The sequence below is a fragment of the Danio rerio genome, chromosome 8 (assembly GCF_049306965.1).
Source record: "Danio rerio strain Tuebingen ecotype United States chromosome 8, GRCz12tu, whole genome shotgun sequence".
NCBI lineage: Eukaryota > Metazoa > Chordata > Actinopteri > Cypriniformes > Danionidae > Danio > Danio rerio.
The window spans coordinates 49,426,405-49,450,088 of record NC_133183.1 but is presented as its reverse complement, the minus strand read 5'-3'; positions in this window follow the sequence as shown (position 1 = coordinate 49,450,088).

The window sequence follows — 23,684 nt, the reverse complement described above, 5'->3', positions numbered from 1 at the left end:
AAGAAAAGATTGACGCAGCTTCTCTTACTGCAGTAAGTTCAGTTTTTTACTATTAATATTTGGTGCCAGTTTATCAGGGAGTAACTATTTTGTTCGCTTTGACTCGTTGGATGGAAACGCTGCTTTATTTGCAGTTTTTATGCTATAATCCAGTTTTGCGCATTAAGTTCATTTGCATTTTTGTATGGAAACATAGCTACTGACTTCCAGCGGTGGCTGAATCCACGTTATGCATGTTTGTTGTAAATGACATATTATGCATGGCTCAAGACTAAGTGACTCATGAACGTTGCATTGTAAGATTAATGTGTTATATAACATACAGTTACATCAAGCCAACTAGTTTTCTTGTTTATTAGCGTCTTCTGTGGTAAAAAAATCTGTGGTAAGTCGTTCCTGTGAGACACATCTATTCCTGAAGCTTCCCTTACTACCAATCTAATCTCTCTGTAAATATAGGTAAAACTTATAAATATACTCATTGGACCTGCTGAAGTCATATCACCAAAGCTTCTTGATTATTACGTTGGGATGGTGTCACGGTTTGTGGTTGGGGAGGATGAGGTGAGGACCCAAACGCAAATAACCAAAGATTTTATTATATAAAAGAAACAAAAACAACTATAACAACCCCAAAAAAAACACAGAAAAACACAGCTTGACACACACAAGATCAACAATGACAGACCAGCAAGGTCATTAATTAATAGGGAACGCAAACTGATAAACTGACAGGGCAGGTGAACATAATGATAAATAATAGGATAACAAAATGGATGGAACAAAACAACAGATGCAAGAGCACAAGGTACAAAGACCCAACACAAGCCATATGCTCAAGTAAAATGGGACTAGAACACGCAGCCAATGAAAGAACTCATTAACCACATGTTTACATGAAACAACGCTAAAGCACGCAGCACATGTAAACATCAACCATGTGCTAAACACCACACCAACAGAAAACAACATAAGACACGAATACATGTTAAATGAAAACACTTATCGGACATTCACATATGTGCATGTTCCAATTCCAGTACAAACCAAAACCAAATAAACTGAGACGCATGAATGCAACAGCATGCTGCAGACAAAACACCCACCAGGAAGAGAGCGCATTTATGGGTTGCAATTTTCTTTCGCACCATTAGAGGGTGTATATGGTATTTATGCTCTCTTCACAACGAGGGGTGTAGAAGAAGGTCAAACAAACTTTTTTACCGGCATGTGAGAACAGGTTTATATTTGTTTTGATGTTTACTTTTTATTTTTTATTTTGACAAAATGGACAATAAATGGATTGGAATATCCAACTTTATTTGCAAAGGTATGGACATTTCACCTTTTTATTGACTCGTTCAAGCAACAAACGTGTCAGAACCAATGACCAAAAATCGCATCTACACAGAGCACAGCCAAGACATCGCTCATACAAAGACTAGATAGGCAGAAAATATAAGCGTTCAACTCAAGCCGATCACAACATGCAACACAAGACAGGACTAGTGTCTGGCCTCTGCCACCAAAACAAGAATTCACAAGACCGAAGTGGCAGAATCCTGACAACTGGATTTAAAAATAACAACTTTTCACTTTCTGTCGATGCTAATGGTCTGATCCAATTTAGTGTTTTATGCTAAGCTAAGCTGATTTGTAAAATGAGCCTATTTTGAAAAAAAAGTTGAGTGTCCTTTTAAACTTAACAGAGCATCTGACAAAAATACACTGAGAGCTGCCTCTGAACAACTGTCAAAATGCAAAGCTGAGAAGTGTTAGATCTTCAGACATACAGTAGACATAGGAAACATACACATGGCCCCACTAAGAGAACCTAAGAAGTCTGATCTGTGGTTTACTGAAGTGAAAAAAAAGCTTCAGTTTTGACTTTTGACTTTTAGTAGACACCGAATGGCAGAAACTTTTTGATCAAAGTTGAAGAGTTCATGAGTTCTAGAGTTCATCAGCAGCATATGGAGGACCAATCATTCGGATGGGAATTTTGACCTCTGATATACAAAGAGACATGACAGAAAGAATGCAGATAGAGTGGGGGAGAGGAAGAGATGGAGACGGAAAGAGAGAAAAGAAAGGAACACTTAAAATCCATAGTCAGAAACGTTATAACAAACCATCTGAATGAATGTACAGTTGTGTATTTTAAATTTATAATTAAAAATAATTTTCTCTTTCATTAAATTTATAATGATAATATCCCAGATAGAATGCAAAAGTGGGCCACCTTAGGCAGTTATGCGGTACTTTATAATGCATCTCATAAGCTTTTTATATTTATGGACATGCACAGATATTGATATTTCACAATGTTTTAAATTACATTATTTGAATCTAATAAGCTTAGTTTACAATGTTTGCAATGTTTACATTTTAAATCCAAATCCCAAATTTAATAAAAAATTTAATTAAAGCTGATGTTACTGATTTATTGACTTACTTTATCATGGGTTACCACAGCTGAATAAACTGCCACTTACTTGACAGATTCATTCATTCATTCATTCATTCATTCATTCATTCATTCATTTTCTTTCCAGCGTAGTCCTTTTATTATTTCGGGGTCGCCACAGCGGAATGAACCGCCAACTTATCCAGCACATGTTTTAAACCGCTGATGCCCTTCCACTTGCAACTCATCTCTGGGAAACATACATACACACTCATTCACACTCATACACTACGGACAATTTAGTCTACCCAATTCACCTGTACCGCATGTTTTTGGACTGTGGGGGAAACCAGAGCACCTGGAGGAAATCCACGCGAACGCAGGGAGAACATGGAAACTCCACACAGAAACGCCAGAATCTGGTGCCTGACAGATTTATATATTTTTAATTTTAGGTGGTTTGTTTTATGTGTTTTATGTTTGGTAAAATAATTCAATCACATAGACTTTCAACCAATTACACTGCCTTCTCTCTATGGATTTAGAGCTTTTTGCTAAAAAAGCACAAGTGGATTTAGCTGGTTTTAATGCAAAAGAAAATGTATCTTGTTAAAAACCAAGGAATTGTCTGAAGTTACAATTTTGAAAAAAAAAAAAAAAGTTATTTTATTTACCAGCTAATAAGCTTTTCATTATCTATAAAATGAAACTTCTGAACCTTATTATAGGAGCCTGATAGAAAATGCTCATTTACAAAAAAAGAGGTTTGATGGATTTAGAGAGTTTTGCATCTGAACTCTTCATATCTTAAGAGACCAATCATCATCAATTAATTAATTATTTATTAGTAAAAGTTTCCAAATCCTCCACTAATTTATAAAAGGCTCATACATTTTTTTCAATCTTGCTTTTATTAGGCCTTTTAAAACCACCAAAGTTTCAGTTGCCCCAAGACCACAGATTTTACTTTTACCTGAAAACCAAACTCCTATTTTATCTTGTCCAAAAAAAAAAATTAAAATAAATTAAAAACAAATAAAAAAAAATAAAATAAAACATAAACATTATTTTCTATCCTCGCTTTATTATCTGGACCTCCGATAGTACAAAGGGACATGACAGAAAGAATGCGGAAAGTGTGGGAGAGAAAGAAAGAGAGAGGGAGTAGAGAGGGCTGAAACAAATCAAGGGGATTACAAATCATCAGGGCAGGCAGTTATACAGACAACACCACTTAAAAGGGTGAGCTGAATTATTGGGATTTTTAGATGAAGGAGGTAAAGGTGTTTACTGTGATTAACATCAGATGGAACAAGATTAGAAGCATTGCTTAAGAGGTGCTGGAAACAGCTTTCCTTCGATCGAGCATGTTCAGCGTTAGTTTGGGTTTCAGAGAGCGGTTCAAAAGTTCGAGGTTTAAAAAGATAGTCTTTTTTTGTATTGTTTAAAAACTCAATTTGGTATTTAGCAATGATGAATTAAAGTTAATCAAAATGAAAAAATAATGCATTTGTTACAGAATATTTCGAATTCAAGCGCTGTTCTTTTGAACCTTTTGTTTGTTAAATAATCATAAGGAAGCAATGAAGTCAAGTTTATAACAAAATGTTTCGAAGTTCAACTAATTTGAGGCGAAAATTTTTTTTTTATTAAGACCATAGAAGTTAAATTTATGTATTTCAATTACATATCAATTTTCCAACTTTTTAGATTGCCCATTATTTAACTTAAGAATTATTTAACTTAAATGTATTTAATCTGCATTTGTTAATTAAGCAAAAGTTATGTAATATGGTTAAATCTGACTCAAAACTTTTTTTTGATGAAAGTGTAATTAAGGCTGGGTTAAAACTAAAACAATGAATTTTTGATTTTTAATTCATAAAATATAAATACTAACTTTATATCTGTACATAACAGTTAACATTTGATTTCAGCTGCTTGCCAGAAGAATATTTCTCATTTTCATTTGGTTTAATTTGAAACTAAAATAAGCTTACAGTAATCAAAACATGTGCTTATTAAAAATTTATAAAAAAGACAAAAAAATGATACAAAATTTTATTAAAGACAACAAAAAAGATGACGAAAAATCTAACTAAGGATCTGAGAATCCGTGTAGCAAACTTTCATTTACTTTTGTTTGTATTCATTTGCTTTTCTGTTAAATATTTTATTTAATCATATGATCATTCATTTGTCATTTATATAATTATTATTTTATCAATCATTAGTTAATAATTTGATTATTGTTTGTCATTTTATTGTGTTTTTATATTTTACTATAATTATAGCTTTTCCATATTGTTATAATCATGAATTCAAACCACACTTGTTTTCAAAAGTAAGAGATGAGTGATAAGTCTCCCTTTCAAGGTCTGCAGTTTCTCTGGACAATGTAGTGAAGCAGTAATTTTCCATTGTTGCTTGTGATATATTAACACTTGTCGGATCTATCAGATGAAGTCTGAGCATTGAATCATACACAACTAAGAATATTTAATAAACTCTGCTCTTTCTTTATCGTCATTACTTTTTCTCCTGCTTCTGCTCCTCTCTGGCTTTCTCAGTCAACTCCTATATCGGTAGGAAATTGTTAATTCAGTTGAATACTGTTAACAAGTTTGGGTATTGGGCAGCTCCACTAGCTTGTTGTCTTGGTACCAAGAGAAACAGACAAAATCTGGCGTCCTGGACTAGATCTGGCGTGGAGAGTATGATCTAAAAAGGAAAAAGATTAAAACTAATACAAACTAAAATAATTACTAAACAGCACTGATCTTAACTTCTATAAAAAAAGAAACAAATTATCAGATCTCAGAAAAGTTGTGAAATCAGAACGAGAATGATAATTCCTTATGATTTTCATTCCTTTATTAGAACTGTGCTGACATTTCATAAATTTTACGTGTATTATATTATTATTATTATTATTATTATTATTATTATTATTATTATTATTATTATTATTATTATTATTATTATTATTATTGTTGTTGTTGTTGTTATCAGGGGTGGACTTAGTGATTTGAGGGCCCTAAGCAATTCCAGGTATTGGGCTCTAGCATTGTCTGTAGATTCGTTCTTTCTTTTTTTGTGATTAAACTGCATGTTAAAAATCCATTTTAAGTGGAACCTTTATCTTCCTAATGTAAATACCACAAATTCACAAACAAAAATGTTCATAAACTATGTATAGTTAATTACGTATTTGTGATTAGATTGTAATATTTGCATGTGCAGTATGGAAGTATAGCGTTCCATATAGGCTATTTATGGGGACCCCTGATTTTCAAAAAAAAAAAAAAACAAACAAAAAAAAACGTTAAAATCTTAATGGTTATAGACAGATTTTACAACATATGATAGAAATTTATAAAACAGCTATATGATTAAAATAGGCATTTTGCCATTTTTTGAGACCCCCTAATTTCCTGGGGCCCTAAGCGGCTGCTTACCTCGCTAATTGGTTAAGTTCACCACTGATTATTATTATTCATGCTGAATATCTTACATCACATATAGGCTAAAATAAATTGATAATTAATTGATAATTACTAAAATATTATGTCCTGTCGATCTTTTTTTGTACAAAGAGTTAATTGATTTCATTTGTAGACGTTTGGAATAATATATTAACCAAGAAAAAAAACAAACAAGAAAAACCTATAGCTTAGTCAGAGCAAAGATCGACCTCCCATAATGCAATACAAAAGCACAAATAAACAGAAAACACCTGAATCACCAAAGAAGGGAAGCTGTTAATTAAGGATTTTCCTTTGTACTTTTAAGAATTTTAAAACCCAACAACCCTCAGTTCTTTTAATGATCAAAAATGCATTTAAGGAACACAATTAATGACTGCATGGGGAATCACTTTATGCCTTCAGTTAAGCTGGTGTGTTCGGTTTGTTTTCTGTGATGTTTTCTTGTTGTCTTCGTTATGCTAATAAAAAACTGCTTGCAATTAAATGTTTGTCTTTACTCTTTCCAGTCTCCACTAGACGTTATAACTGTGACAAATATAGCTGCAGGGGCCAGGAATGTACAGACCTTTGTAAATGACATTTAGAATATGTTTTCTGCACAATCCCGGTCATGGGGAACATGATCAAGTCAAGGAAAAACAATTAACCAGTATCTAGAATGTCAAAGCAAACAGACCCTTGATGTGAAAACACACCAATCACAGCAGATGCTAGGTATTACAGGCCTAAGTGCTTGTGAGGACATATTTAAAGGGGTAGTTCACCTAAAAAATAAAAATTCTGTCATCATTTACTCACCCTTTACTTGTTTCAAACCTGTTTTAGTTTCTTTTTTCACTTCAACACAAGATAAGATCATTTGAAAAAATCTGTTTTTTTCCTAAAATTCATCAAAATCATGTTTCTGTGTCTCTGGCAAATGATCGTCTCTATAAAATAATTAGAAAATTATGCAAATAGATAAATAAATATCTGGCATTTCTTCGACTGCTGTGTCACATCCCATAGCATTTTATAGGCTACAAATTAGTGCTTGCCATTATTATCTTAGAAAACCTGATGATTTATCATTCAGATGAGCTGACTCTTCTATTCATGGGCTATCCACTAATGATGCACTGAAACTGTACATAAGACCTGCCTTCCTCATTTACATCAGAATCAGAACCAGTTTTAATGCCAAGTGTGCTTCACACACACACACAAGGAATTTGTTTTGGCTTCAGAAGCTTCCAGTGTACATAAAGTGACAACACAAAATAAATATGGAAAAAATAAATACGATAAACATTAAACAGAGATGCTGTTAGTGTTACGCCGCCGAGTGACACTGACAACAGGAGGTAAGATCCAATATGCAGTTTATTCAATGTCAGGCAAGCAGTGGTCAGCAGGTGCAAACGGGTATATTAAGGCAGTCCAGAATCATAAACGTAAAACAGGCAAAAGGTCGAAAGGCAGGCGGCTAAACAGGATAACAAGGGTATAAGGCTAGGATCGAGACACGAAGAAACAAGACAGGGAAACACGTTGTAATGTCACAAAATGCAAACAAGACTCTGCAAACTGGAAGCGTCAAAGATCATGAATGGAGTGATATCAGTCTGTGAACAAGGTCCAGCTGGTGATTGCAATCAGGATAGATGAATGAGCAGGCGTGCGTGTTTGGAAGCAGTGCATGTATGAAAATGTAGTCCTGGGAAATGTAGTCATGAGAGTTCATGTGAGAACCAGCGATCCTCTGGGAAGCGATCGCTGGTTGTGTGACAGTTAGTCTTTACATGTCACTATCTGAAAGAAAAATTGTAGTAATAAACCAATAGGTAATATGACACACAATTAAATAAACGAATAAATATCATATAAGTAAACACATAAGCAAATAAATAAATTAACGAAACATAAAAATAATGTTCAAAATAATAAAACATGACTAAAAATACATGCGTGAAAAATAATAAATGAAGAAAAAAAAATAAATGTATAATTTTATGACTAAAAGTGAATTAAAAAAAAAAAAAATATATATATATATATTTCTGCTCTGATGTATATTCATACAACAGTTCTGTCGGGTTCTTTAATTTGATTGGCTGATATATTCTGCTAATAACAGCACTGGTACAGCTTCTTAACTTTTCACCCTTGTGTGTTACTCCACTCACATACAGCAACAAGCAGAGTACACTCTACAGTTTAACAAATATTGCAACTGTTTGACAACATAATGTACTTTTGAGACTTTTTAAGTTGAGAACGTAGTGGTTTACACTGCAATTATGCCATCTATTTAAGGATAGCGCCTATTATAAAATATTTTTAATTTCAGAGATTCAGTGCATCGGCCGCCGTCAGCCTGAGCAGAGCAAAGAAAGTAACGGTTGATGTTCTGCAACAAGATGTCGACAGAGACAACATTAATGTTCAGCCTTGGTGCTTTTTTTTCTCTGTTTGCTCATTACTACACCTGTATGCAGCGTCAAAGTCCAGCATTTTCATATTGGCTTTGCAGTTGACTATTGTGTTTGAATGACATTTGTCCCGGGAGCACTTTACAAATGTGGCAGCGCTATTGACGGAGGCTCAGGGTTGGTATGCGATACCTAGTGTATATATATATATATATATATATATATATATATATATATATATATATATATATATATATATATATATATATATATATATATATATATATATATATGTGTGTGTGTGTGTGTGTGTGTGTGTGTGTGTGTGTGTGTGTATATATATATATATATATATATATATATATATATAAATATATATGGGTTTTTGACAGAGAAAATCTGTCATCTATTATCTATTTTTTTTCTATAATAAAGTTGTAACTAGTGAGTAAATTAAGTTTTTTGTTTGAACTACTGTATCTATTCAATTGTCACAAAGCATTCCCGAATAATAAATATTACCAGGTCACTAGACTGCATAAAAATACAGAAAGCTCCATTCAGCACCACTGATTCATCGTTTTAATCTACAGATCCAAATAATGGCTCTAATTAAGGTTGACTCGCTGGATGGTGAGTCTCATATGCTCTCCTTGGTGTCTTCTTTATGTAAAGATATAAAACTCAATCAAGAAAGGAGCCTGCGGGCACAGACACATCCTCATAAAAGTCATTTAAAACCTCTATTCTTTGTGTACAGTCTTTATGTCAGCGCACAGGCTTCAATCTCATTACTGACAATGTCTAGACGACACATTTACTAATGTAATAATAGAGTTTCTTCAACTTTCTGCTTGCTAATCTCACACATACTTTGACTGACCAAGCTTGAGCTGAGTTTGAGAAAGAGGGAGATTTTTGTTGATCCAGATCTTGTGATGGGCTCTAAAAAACAAGGAGGGGTTGATAATCCTCTAATACAATCAGGCCAGCTGCAGACATGTGAGTCGCATCTACTGCGGGCACAAATATTAAACAAAACAAGAGATAAAAATATTTTCTTTCTTCATTCCGGGAGACGGAGAGAGAGCAATATCAAAAGTTTACGAAGGACATCTATAAAGGTCTTAGCCGTGACATTAATTAGCTGGAAAAGAGCATGAAATAAACAAATCACACAAACAATAAAGAGTTGAATTATTTATATAGATTTACACTTAGTCATTTAGCAGATGCCTTTGTCCAAAGCTGCTTATAATTATGGAGGCATTCAGCAATTCAACAAGAAAAGGCAATACACAGAAGAAGTGCTAATTATAGAAAGGAACTGTTAGCATACCTGTCAATATTTGGCTCTAAAATTCCGGGAGACTGGATGGGGTGTGCAGTGATATTTGTAGTGTGTTAGTAACTGTACAATAGACTGGATTAGCTGCGAATTGGTAATCAGATACTAAACCAAAGTTAGCGATCGTGGTGTGCTACAGAATGTACAAAAAAAAAAAAAAAAAAAACTGAGGGGTGGAGGGGGGATGGGGCAGGAGAAATAACAAAACAGGAGGGTGGCGGGAGATGGCTCTGAAATACGGTAGACACCCCCAAAAAACAGGAGTGTTGGCAGGTATGACTGTTAGTGCTCAGAGAATTAGGTGCTATAGTAAAGGGGAGTGTTTTTATTTTTATTTTTTGATTAAAAGAGAGAAAATTGTTTCTACAGGTAGTTTGTCAAGCCCACTCACCTGTGTGAAACACACTTCATGAATGCAGTGTTTTGTTTTTCTTTCTTTTTTAAGATACGGAGTGTCCGTTTAAGTGTCAGAGAGATGAAAGCGTGTGTTTTCCATAGGTGGTTTATCAAGCAAATTCACCTGTGTGAGGCAGACTCAGAATTGATGATGTGGTTGTCATGTGATGTGTGGGGGTAAGAGAAGAGGGGTCCTGGTTTTTCCACAGGGGTTCAGGTGATAGTGGAAAATTGTGATACTTTTTGGTGATAATAAAAAATATATATATATATATAATTACATAATTTTTTGTGCCAGCCTTTTAAAAGGGATTAAGGCAGCATAGGCTCATTCTGAAAATGTAGCCCTGTATATATTTCTAGAGATCGTATTGCTGCTTTTTGTCTTTAAAATGAAGACTACAGGGTGGTATGACACAGTTTCTTTTTTGCGCTTACCAGCTGACCGCTTACCTCCATGTGGACGACTTTTTCATTGTTACCAGTTTGTCCAGTGACTCTGTAGGTTTAAGGAAGTGGCGCTGGTCAATCAGTGCTTTTAAACACACTATCAGTTTGGTTTAGGGAAGGGGGTGGGTGGGGTCTGTTGGTCAGTCAGTCAGTCAGTCAGGCAGTTGACAGCCGCCTCTGGTGAGTTTACGCAAGAGAAATTTGAGATGTCACAAAGCGTACACAACAGCCTCTGGTGGATTCTTGAAACAAAAACTGCAAAAATAAAAACAAAAAATGTCCTTCCTGGGACGTATTTCGCTCTCTCCAGAAAAGTATACCGGAGTACGAAATCAGAATGAGCTTGGGTTGGATTAAGGAATTAATGGATAATTAAAACAAAAATACAAATTCTTTCTTCATTAACACAAAAACAAAATATCCTGAAGAATGTTGGAAAGCAGCAGCAACTGACTTCCATAGTGCTTTTTTTTTGTTTGTTTGTACCTTCAATGGCTGCTGGTTTCCGTCATTCTTCAGAAAATCCTGTTTTGTGCTCAACAGAAAAAAAAAATATATAAACGTTTGGAACCACTTGAGGAAATTTCACTTTATCTTCAATCATCCCTTTAACTCTGCCGTTTTAAGTTACATAAACCTTCCTCAGCAAATGCATTTAAATAGTTACTGCAATTTTGTTCTAAATATGGGAATGAATAGACTACTACAGTGTAAACAAGATCTTTTAAGGTAAAAACAAAGATTAGTATAGTATATTTTATTAGTTTTGATGCATTTTTTTTTCTTCAGAAATCCACAACATCGTGAGTTAAAGCAGGGCTGTCAAACTCAGTTCCTAGAGGGCCGCAGCCATGCACAGTTTAGTATCAACCCTGCATCATCACACTTATGCTGTGGTCACAGTAGAGTTTGAGCTTGCGAAATTCTGTCATATGGCGCTGCGAAAAGGGGTGGGATTAAACAAGATAATTACACATTAAAAATTCAAGAGATTGAACAGTTTTTAAAATTTCTGTACAGAAAGGTCATGTTTTGATCATCGAATGGTCTCACGCAATCACATAATAAGGTCAGAGTTTACCCCGCTTGAACTTTACAACGCAGTGAACTGCAAAACTTGTTGCATGAGCTTACATTTCAGGTCTGTTGCATTCGCATGCATATGAATGGAAGTCTGTTGGGCAAAAATTTACCTGTAGGTTTCAAACATGATGAGTTTAATCTGATGTGTTTAATTAGGGGTTGGAACTAAACTGTGCTGTGTTCTGACCCTCCAGAAACTGAGGCCCCGTTTACACTAATGCGTTTTAGTTTGAAAACGCATAAGTTTTGCTACGGTTACGCCAACCGTCCACACTACGCCGGAGTTCTCGAGTGCCGAAAACGGAGCGTTTCGAAAACGCTGGAGAGGCCGTTTTCATTCTAAAACGCTGTTGCTCCGTCTCAGTGTGGATGATGGAAAACGGAGACATCTGAAAACGGAGGCGGGGCTGCAGACATTCTCCTCTCTGATTGGGGCTTTTCCTGAATATTAAGTAGCCTAACACACACAGTTCAGTTCTGCATCCTCTCCTTGTAAGTTCAGACTACGCAAGTTTGATCAAGGCTGCAGTCTCTTCTTCTCAGTTTGATATGGAAAAGCAGACTATACCGAGGACACGGGTAAATCTTCAAAGGGAACAGTGTACTTTATAACTTCATTCACATCACCCTGGCTACGTTGTTTCACTTTCTCAACAATAAAATGTAAACATGATTTAAGGAACTGCCTATTTTCATTTTAATATTAGCAACTTAGACAGCAGAAATGTTGAGGCGCCGTGCTGCATATATGAGCGTCATCTTCACTGTGTGGATATTTATAACAAAACGGAGCCAATAACAACCTCCTTTCAATTTCAGTGAAAATACGAAACACACCCTCTCTTTTGCTGAATATCAGTTTTAATAATCGATAATGGCCATTATAAAAGTATAACATACAATAAGTTTATACATTATAGGAAATAAAGGCAAGCGATCAGTCAATATACAGAATAGGCTACGTGGTTACATTAATCATTAACTTATCTTTGCGCTCAGCCAAAACACGTTACCTGAGAACAAGTAATAGATTCCAATGACCATAGTCAGGGAATATATCGTTAGATAAAGACAACAAGATGAATGAAATATCCCATTTAATAAATATAGTGAGATTAGATCCAGCGGGAGATGCTTGATGAGAAGTCCGACTAGCACAGCTCTCATCTGGGTAGATGGGCTGCAGCGCTTGCCCGAGAGTGTCTGTGTGGTCACGTGATGTGCGTTTTCAGAGTTTTGGTGTGGACGGAGAGCAGTTCAGAAACGCTGGGTAAAACGCGAGTGTGGACGCGGAACGTTTTCATTCTAAAACGCAGTTTTAAAACTAAAACGCACTAGTGTAAACGGGGCCTGAGTTTGATAATTGTGAGTAACAGGGTTATTTGCAACTTTTTCCCCCTTATTTCTGAGTGGAGGGAAATATTTTTTTCTTCACTTTTAAAACTGTATTAAACAGATTAGTCAACTTACAACTAGGCCCACGTCAAATCTGCATGCACAGAAATCTGCAGATTTTTGGCCCATCAATGAGTCTATTTATTCACTTGTGTAAATTTATATTTATGCAGTTTTTCAGTAATAATGTTGACTATTATGAAAGTGTTCATTTGATTTATTTACAATACAGTTTGTAAAGTAATATTTTCTGTCTTTATATTATATGATATACTTGCTTTGTTTACCAAATAAGTGGATCTAGATGGATGTGCATTGTAAACATTAAATAAAAGTTAAAAAGCTCTTTTTTTATTTCAAATATTAAGTTTTTTGTTACGATACTCCAAAGATAATTCAGTGTAAATCTAAAGATTTCTTTTACAAACTTCTCCACAGAAATAGCAAAACATGTCTGCAGATTCCGTCTGGCCCTACATATAACTACTTATCACAGTTGTTAGCAGAAGTGGTGAGGCTAATTAAAGGTGGCACTCAGATTGAATGCTGGTGTACTAAAGTACACATTATACCCATTCAACAAACCTGAGATACAGCATCTATTAGCTGAACTTCCAAATCGTCACCTTGGAATTATAAGGTTCTGTCTGTGTTCTGAATGATTTTGAAATATTGAGCTTCAAAGTTTTTGGATTTCATAGCCAACATTATGTGTGTAACATTTGTTTTTAAAATAAAAAATCTAAAAATGTAAACAACCTATTAAAAAACATCCGATAATATAAATAAGTTGTCAATTAATAAGAATATGTCAATAACTCAAATTTGACAATGTCATATAGAAGCTTATAATTCTAAGGTGATGAAATGTTTCCAAAGGATGCTGAAGGAATGTTTTTTGTCATGTGTTAGGTTGTGTTTTGTTTAAACTTTAAATATTTACAGTACATGTGATCTCTGCAATGAATTTGGTGAAGTTGGAAACCAAAAAGATTATCCTGACATCTTTTAATCATGTTATATTTTGTTTGGGCTTGAAATAATAAATATGTAGGATCTAATGTGGTTTAATCTTTGGTGAAGCTCTAAACCAAAATGTGTTTAAAAGCTGCATACCTGTATATATTGGCTATTGTTCACATGTTTCGTTGTTGTTTGTTTGATCAAACACAGTAAAAAATGCTGGGTTCCAGACATGATGTCAAAACACAAATGGATTAAGTGAACTTAATGTTTTTTACAAATTGATTGAACATAAAAATAAAGAATTGCGTTCATTCAACTCATTTGAAATAAGTAGTTTAAACAAGCAGCAAAATAATTTTTGAGTGTCGGTATGAAATGTCTATATTTGTATTTCACAATCGAATTTTCCATGTAGACATATATTTTCAGCTCATACACTTGATCTTATTTTCTCTTTAAGCCAATATATGTTATGTCCATTTTAGCTGTCAACATTTGCATAACTTTTTAAACTCTATTTTTAATTTTAAACTATTTTTATTGTACAATGATGCACTTTATAGATTTGTATAAGCACACATTTCTAATAAAGAAAACGTGATCAGTAAAACATTGCCAGAAAAACAGAGTCAATATATTTTCACAAAGCTTTCCTATTGAATGTGAAAGTACAAAATGATATGAAAGTCACTCTGCCCACTCAATCACATCAAATAATATATTGATTTGATTTTTTTGAGACACTTTTTTGATATAAAGGCTTTATGCAATCCAGCATGAATATTGATGGTGTTTCTCACCTTGACAGAAGAAAGACCCTCCGCTAATGGGTCCATCAGAGTGGAATGTGATTGAGGGAGAACAGAGAGAATGAGTTTCATAACATCAAAACATAAATAATGAAGGTTAAATGCGCACTCTGATCAGAACACAGAAATTCACTCACCTTTGTGCCATTCCGAGAAACAGTGGACAAAAGTGAACCATACTGTACCTGCCATTTCCAAGAGGTGTGCTGCAAGTGCTAAACTAAAGTGCTAAACCTTCACCATATGTTGATGGTCTATTGATGCTGCTATCTGTCTACTAACATCTGTCTACATTTATACTTGAGATCCTTCAGGGTCAGTTGGCATTTATGTGTGGAGTTTGCATCAGTTTGACAGCACATATACTTTAAATTGTCACAACACAAACACATTTAAAAAAAAAAACGTACTGCATTTTCTCACAGCACAATGGAAATGTTTCAAGGAGACACTAAAGAAATCCCCAAATTATTGAATATGTTTATTTGGAGCTGTTTCATAGTAGATAAACAGTTAAATGGTCAGTAATATGTTTTATTATTATTTACAAAAGAAAAAGAAATAATTTACATTAGCAGCAAATAAATTAGCAAACAGTTCAGCTTATTAAAAAAAAATAGCTATTGTAAAGAAACAGAATCAAGCTAACAAATCTCATTAGTCGTTTCTTCACTGTATAGCTTAACACATTCTGATTAAAGAGCAATGAATTAATGATTTATTTAGATTTTTTTCGTTTGATTACATTAAATAACAGATTTATTTTTAAAAATGCACACATCTAACGTTATAATGAAAGCATTCGATTGCTCTCCTAACTTTTTTTTAGCTCATTTAGGATAAATTACTTGTGTTTGATTTGGAGACAGAAAAATACAGGAGATGGGTCTGAAATATGGGAGACTCCCGGGAAAAATGGGTGTGTTGGCAGGTATGAGCGGGATAGAACTGTAAAATAAGGGAGAATCCTGGGAAAAACGTTTTTGCATTGTGAGAAAATGCAATGTGTTTTTTTTTTAAATGCGTTTGCGTTGTGAGGATTTGCAGCACGTGTGCTGTCAAACGAATAAAGATATTTTCTTAATTAGCTGGTGTTTTTTGTAATTGCATGTGTTTTCCTAAATTGCAGCACGTGAAGTTCTCTTGGCCAGTGTACTAAACATTCAGAAAACCAAACATTTATCACACAGTTTAAACATTTATGTAACGTCCATATCATATTATTCACCATATATATATATATATATATATATATATATATATATATATATATATATATATATTAGTGGTGGGCCGTTATCGGCATTAAGGTGCTGTGTTAATGCAAGACGTAACATGTGCAATAAAAAAATGTCACCGTTAATCTATTCTCAAAGTTGGGTTGAGAGCTGGGTCTATTCTACACTTTGATGACTTTCACCTTGATTTTTTAGCCCGGATGTATACCTGACCGTTTGAACCGTCTGACAAAAAAGTGCCCTTCTGAATCAAATTAGTAGGATGCCCTTCTAGATCTTTTACTTACTTCGAACTATACACTATACCGACTACATTTACATGGACATCAGTAATCTAGTTATTTGCCTTAATAGACAATAATATAATTAAGGAGTTTACTTGAAGTGCTTTTATGTAAGAGTTTCCTGTAATTTTAGGTGACTTTAACTGCAGTTCGGCAGTTTCACTTTAACTCATAAACATTTTATTCATGCACCCATGACATACTGGGATATTAGAGGCAAATAAGGAGTAAGGACTGGTGAGAGTGTTATGGAATATAATAATGCAAGCTAAATGGAATATTGTGTGTGGATCTTGTCAGAAAATATGCCGAAAAGTTCTACATGGCAATAACAGTTTAATTGAGGTGTTTACTCATAATATACTGTATGCATACTCCACATGTATAATTCCATTTCTGTTTAGTTCAGTTATGACTTTGGTCTAATCGACAGTTTCGAGCTAATGTAGACCTACTGTTCATAATTCATGTCTAGCTGAATAAACAGTTTGTAAACACAAGTACATCTTATTGAACATAATTTATTTTCATCACCGATTATCATAGAAGAACAGTTTATTAAGCAGTTTGTGATGGATTTTAAAAACAGGAGATAAGCCCCTGGTTTAACGCGCCACTTGGCTTGAGAAACCCGTTCTCAAAGACTTACATTTAATCATTATTCGGCTAGCACACATATTCTGAATGCTTTCGGCAGAATTCAAATAAACCATTTTAATCTAGATTAATCTAGAATAATTCCAAGATTACAGAGATATTAATCTAGATTAAAAAATAATCTATGCCCACCTATAATACATATATTATAGTATTATATAATACATATATATATATATATATATATATCATTCATTTTCTTTTCGGCTAAGTCCCTTTAGTAATCTGGGGTCGCCACAGCGGAATGAGCCACAAGTTTATTCAGTCAATTTAGCCTACACAAATTCACCTGTACCGCATGTCTTTGGACTGTGGGGGGAACCGGAGCACCCGGAGGAAACCCACGCGAACGCAGGGAGAACATGCAAACCCCACACAGAAACGCCAACTAACCCAGCCGGGGCTCGAACCAACGACCTTTTTGCTGTGAGACAACAGCACTACCTACTGCACCACTGCGTCTCGCACATACACACACACACAAACACACACACACATATATATATATAAGTTTATTAAAAAATCATCCATTCACTATTGATGTGGCTGAATTTACCTCACCATTTAATCTCGTTGTATTAAAAAGGATTCCTATTTTCCTAAAGTATTTTAAATTGAAATCCTTTAAGAAAAAAGTAATCATTTTTAACACTACAAGATTAAAGTATTTTCAGTTGAAATACTCCAATGTATATCAGTTTAGCTATAGTTCAAAAACTAAATCAAATAGTGTAACACTGGGTCTCAAATGTATCAAAAAATGAATGTTTCCTCAACCAGTCTGGCACGGCAGCAATTTAGCCAATGGCTTACCTTTGGAGCAGGACTTTCTCTTAAAGAAATACTCCACTTTTTTTTAAAAAAATGAATATGAACATTTAAGTGCTGCAGAGTTAAAGAATTGAGTTTTTCCATTTTTGAAAGCATTCAGCCAATTTCCGGGTCTGGCAGGAGCACTATTAGCTTAGCTTAGCATACATCATTAAATCAGATTAGACTGTTAGGATTCCCCTTTCATAATTTCCCTATCTAAAACTTAACTCTTTCATAGTTACATTATTTACTTAGACTTATAGGAAAATTAAAAGTTGCCATTTTCCAGGCCGACATAGCTAGGAATTTTTTTCATCAGTCTTAGTACACGATGTAACTACAGCATAATCAGGCTTTTAAATAGTAAAATTATCAAAACACTGGTGAAATCTTTGAGTGAGTCGCTAATGGTCTAATTCAATTCAATGATTTATGCTAAGATAAGCTACAGCCTCTCCCACCAGACCTGGAGATAAGCTGAATGGATTCAAGAATGGTAAAACTCTTCAACTCTAGGGAACCTGTAAAATAAGCCGATTTCCCCCCAAAAAGCGAAGTGTTCCTTTAAATGACCAATGGCAGGCAGGTGGAATGCTGATAGGAAACTTGTCTGACAAAAGAGATCATTTCCTTCCATATGAAACAATAATTACACCCTTCAGCTTTAAAGATTGCAGTACACAGTGAAGTTCTGTCATCATTACTGCTAATTAAGGAGCCTGATCAGAACCTTAATATCTCAGGTAGGGTAACATTAATCATACACCATTCTTGTAAGACTAATAGCCTCATTTTTAATAAACTACATATATGAGCTCATACAAAATTCATGAGTTTAGAATAAAGCGTAAACCCTAAATGCTTAACGTGACCGAGGAATGGATGCATGAGAGGCCAACTCGCTTCTTTTCTTGAACGGAGGCTTTCAGGTGTAAAATAGATCAAATTCTCCGGAGAGCCGCATATTGATGAGAAGCAGAGCAGGGAGTGAGTGAGAGAGAGAAAGAGAGAGAGAGCGAAGAAGAAGCATAGAGAGAGAAAATCACTTTTATGTGCTCATTAAAGGAGCTTTGCAAGGTCGGTCAGATGTCTTGATTGATTTTTGTGAATCATACTAACAGATATCTGTATTAATTGGGTCATATCTCACTGAATCAAACACATTTTACCAGACCAACGTATGTAGCGGTTGCCATACTTCATAAGACATGCGATTCGCAAACAGAAGCAGATCCGCACCTACTCAAAATATCCCGAGCAATTATGGAAAGTGTCTAAGCCTAAAACCGTCACACGTTTCTAATGTTTTGCTCCAGAGGTGAAGTGAATGCATCACAAGCGTGCACAATCGTTTAGACAAAACTGCTCGCCAACAACACTGACATGCATTCAAGCTCTTTCACGGCCTTCATCGAGGCAAACCACAGCAGTTAATGTACTGTGAAGGTGTAAACATGTGAGGCAAATGGAAAGCAAACACTGGTGCTAAGCCAAACTCGACAATTTTATCCACAGCAGAGCATTATCAGATGGCTTTAGCCTGCTGAAAATATTAGCTTTGCCACAATTTCCATGTTGGTTTGGTGTTGAACAAACTAAGAAAACTAAACAGATTTATTTTAATTTAAGGTTTAGTCATTTCATGTTCATTTTTTGTAGTTTTTATTTACAATATTTTTATTTGTTTCAGTTTTAGCTTAGTCATTTTAGTAGCCTGCTTAAAGGGATAGTTGAAAGAAAAAAGTACATTTGCTCATTATTTATTCACCCTCATGTGGTTCTAAACTTTAATCTGTTGAACAATGAAGAAGATAATTTAAAGAAAACTAAAAAACTTTAACATTGACTTCCATAGTAGGAAATACAAAGGCTGTTTCTCAACATGTGTTCCTCTAGCATCCTCGTGTTCTGTCATCATCCACCGCCAAAGTTCAGTTCAAACATTTAAGACCGCAAGAACAGAGGACACATGAAAGTTACTGGATGCATTCTTGATATCGATGATACATCGATGTTACGTTTGGAGAAAACCAGGCACCACTCATCACCAGGCTAAAACCATCCCTACAGTGAAGCATGGTGGGGGCAGCATCATGCGGTGGGGATGTTTTTCAGCAGCAGGAACTGGAAGACTAGTCAGGATAGAGGGAAATATGAATGCAGCAATGTACAAAGACATCCTGAATGAAAACATGCTTCACAGTGCTCTTGACCTCAGACTGGGGGTGGGGGTGGGGTTCATTGGGGTTCACAGCCCAGACCTAAATCCTATTGAACATCTCTGGAGAGGTCTGAAAATGGCTGTACACCATCGCTTCCCATCCAACCTGATAGTGCTTGAGAGGAAATGCAAAGGAATGGGCAAAAAATCCCAAATACAGTTGTTCCAAGCTTGTGGCATCATATATTAAAAAATACTTGAGGCTGTAATTGCTGCCAAAGGTGCATCAACAAAGTAGTGCAAAGCCTGTGAATACTGATGTACATTTGATTTTTCAGGTATTTTATATTTAATACATTTGCAACAATTTCAAAAAACATATTTTTTCACATTGTCATTTTGGGGTATTGTGAATTTAATCCATTTTTGAATAAGGCTGTAACAAAAATAATGATAATAAAAAATGTGGAAAAAGTGAAGCGCTATAAATACTTTTCCGGATGCACTGTATATGTCAAAATTATTAGCCCTCCTGTGATATTTCTTTCGTTTCAAATATTTGCCAAATTGTGTTAAACAGAGCAAGAATTTTTTTCACATTATTTTCTATAATATTTTTTAAATATTATAGAGTTTTCTAAAAAATCTTATTTGTTTTATTTTGGCTAAAATAAAAGTAGTATTTAATTTTTTTTAAATCATTTAAAGTAAATATTATTAGCCGCCTTAAAGAGCCCCTATTATGGGTTTTGAGAATGACCTTCCATGCAGTGTGTAACAGCTCTAAATAAAGTGAAATATCCAGCTAAGGCCTAAATCTGAAAGTGGACTGTTTAAAACTATTGATTCATTTATAAAAAAAGTCCACTCCTTGTACTTCAAATAAATCGTCTTGATAACGAGTCGAGATAGACGTTTCGGCATGACGTGGATCGAAACTTAAGCCCCGCCCAATTGCTGCACACGCAAACCCCGGAAAATTAAAACCTGCAGCCCCGCCCACAAGCACAGTACACAAAGGAACAGAGGCTAGACACACACTGTCGCAGACGCCGGTTGAATCAACGCTGTGCTCAGCTGGATATTACTGGGATAGTTGCTATTTGTCGGTCGTTTGTTAAAGGAAGGATCAGAAATGACTACTGGTGTAAGGGACTGTCAGTACATAGATCAGTGGATCATGGATCAGTTTCTTCCTCCATTTCACAAGTGTAAGTAAGTGCGATTAAAGCCTGGGCATTTCATTCGGTCTCGCACTGAACGCTGTCGACCAATTGCAACAGGCTGTCATAGTCCAATCAGTGCAGATTAGCTTCGCGCTAAGGAGGGGTTTGGGAACAAATGAATCACTGAACGAATCATGTAGGAGTCGCTAATGACTAAGTAAATGATCTAAATGTATTTATATGTATTTTTATATTCAAGGTAAGGCATAAGACTAAAAAAATTTCATCCTATTAAAATTTGTCGGCCCGATTATTCTCATTTTTTTTATAAGTAGCCCAAACTTTCTGTCAACAAATGTAGATTTTTACATCTGCGCACCTCTGTTTACGCAGATCCACCATTTGCGCATGCATGTGCACCATGTTCATGTGCAAAAGAGAGAGAGAGAGCAGTGAAAACAAATGCTGAATCAAAACTTTTTAAAATCCAGGTTCAATATTGGAGTTACTTTTGCACGCTGGAGGGAAGATGACACTCTTGTTGATGTATTTCTTTTAGACAGGTAATGTTCTGTTTTTAAAGTATTTCATTCACGCAAAGCTTATGTACATTTTGATGTTTTATGAATAGGTTATATGCAAGAAGTGATGAATCACTGAAATCTTCTGGCGAACAACTGATTTGACTATTTTCAATTTTATAAGTGCCCTTAACATTACATCATTGATAATGTAGATTTGTTGGTTGATGAAGTTGGTTTTATATTCACATAGGTTCATTTTTAAACAATTTGAATATTCAGTCTGAAATAGTACATAAGTGATCCTTGCATGCATGAAATATTGCATATTATGACAAGTTTTCCTTGCTATCCAACTAAAAACTAAAAAAGTGCTAGATATAATAAAGTTTTTTGTTCGGAATTGCAGAATTGTGTTGTAAGTAGTGGTGGGCCGTTATTGGCATTAACATACTGCGTTAACGCAAGACTCTTATCGCTCGATAAAAAAAAAAAAAATTTGCAATTAATCCATTCTCAAAGTTGGGTTGGCAGCTGGGTCTATTCTATGCAAGCTATGATTACTTTCACCTTGATATTTTAGCTCGGATGTATACCTGACTGGTGAACCGTCTGACAAAAAATGCCCTTCTGAATCAATTCAGCAGGATGCCCTTATAGATATTTCACTTACTTCAAAGACACTACTGACTACATTTACATGGACATCTGTAGTCTATTTATTTGCTCTAATAGACAATATATAATGAAAGTGTTTACGTGAACTGCTTTCATGTAAGTTTCACTTTAACTCAAGAACATTTTATGCATGCCCCCAAGATAAACTGGGGTTTTAGATGCAAATAAGAAGTAAGGACTGGTGAGAGTGTTATGGAATTTAATAACGCACACCAAATGGACAGAAAAAAACTTCTGCATTACACAATGTGTGTGTGTGTGTGTGTGTGTGTGTGTGTGTGTGTGTGTGTGTGTGTGTGTGTGTGTGTGTGTGTGTGTGTGTGTGTGTGTGTGTTGGTGGCCATTTACTGACAGCCGCGTGTGTGGATCTGCATACTCCACATGTCCTAATTCCATTTCTGTTTAGTTCAGTTCTGACTTTAGTTGGATAAAGGTAATGAAAAATCACTGTTTTGAGCATATGTAGGCCTACAGTTCATAATTCATGTCTAGCTGAATAAACAGTTAGTAAACACAAGTACATCTTATTGAACATCATTTATTTTTATCACCAATTATCATAGTAGAACAGTTTCTCAAGCAGGTTGTGATGCATTTTGAAAACAGGAGTTAAGCCCCTGTTCTAATGCACCACCTGGCTTGAGAAACCCGTTCTCAGAGACTTATATTAATAAGTCATTATTTGGCTAGCAGCACACATATTCTGAATGCCTTAGGCAGAATTCAAGTGAGCCATTTAAATCTAGATTAATTCCAAAATTAAAGTGAGATTAATCTAGATGATAAAAAATAATATCTATGCCCACCTATAGTTGTAAGTATTGTAAAGTTTTCTAACTGGCAAATGACATGATCTAGTAGGTTGTCTACTGTCATCTTTAAGGTGCGCGTTTATGATATTAAGAGCCATGGCTTTGGACGGCAGGGTAGGGACTGTGTTTTCAAAGATATGCTAAATGGTTAGCATTTTGGCAGATCATCTACTGCACCATTATCTTAATTAACCTGGTTAAGCCTTTAAATTGAACTTTAAGCTGAATTCTATTATCTTGAAACATATTTAATAAAATGTAATGTACTGTCATCATGCAAAAAATAAAGAAAGAAAGAAAGAAAGAAAGAAATTATATATTTAAGAGAATACATTTTTTTATATTATTTTCACTTCTTTCCTTTTTATGAAATATGTTATTTGTTGGTTGACCCAAACTTTAACTCTAACTTAATTATTATATAGTTGGATTAGCATTTTTTAGTTCAGTCAACATTAGCTATTCTAAAAAACAACCCTTTATTTAACATTTTTAAAGGATATTTTTTTTTCTGTAGACTTAATAGAATATGCCTTCTTAACTTAAGCTCAAGCAAGAGCAATATTTTTGCCTATTTATTTTATATGTTAAGTAATATTTT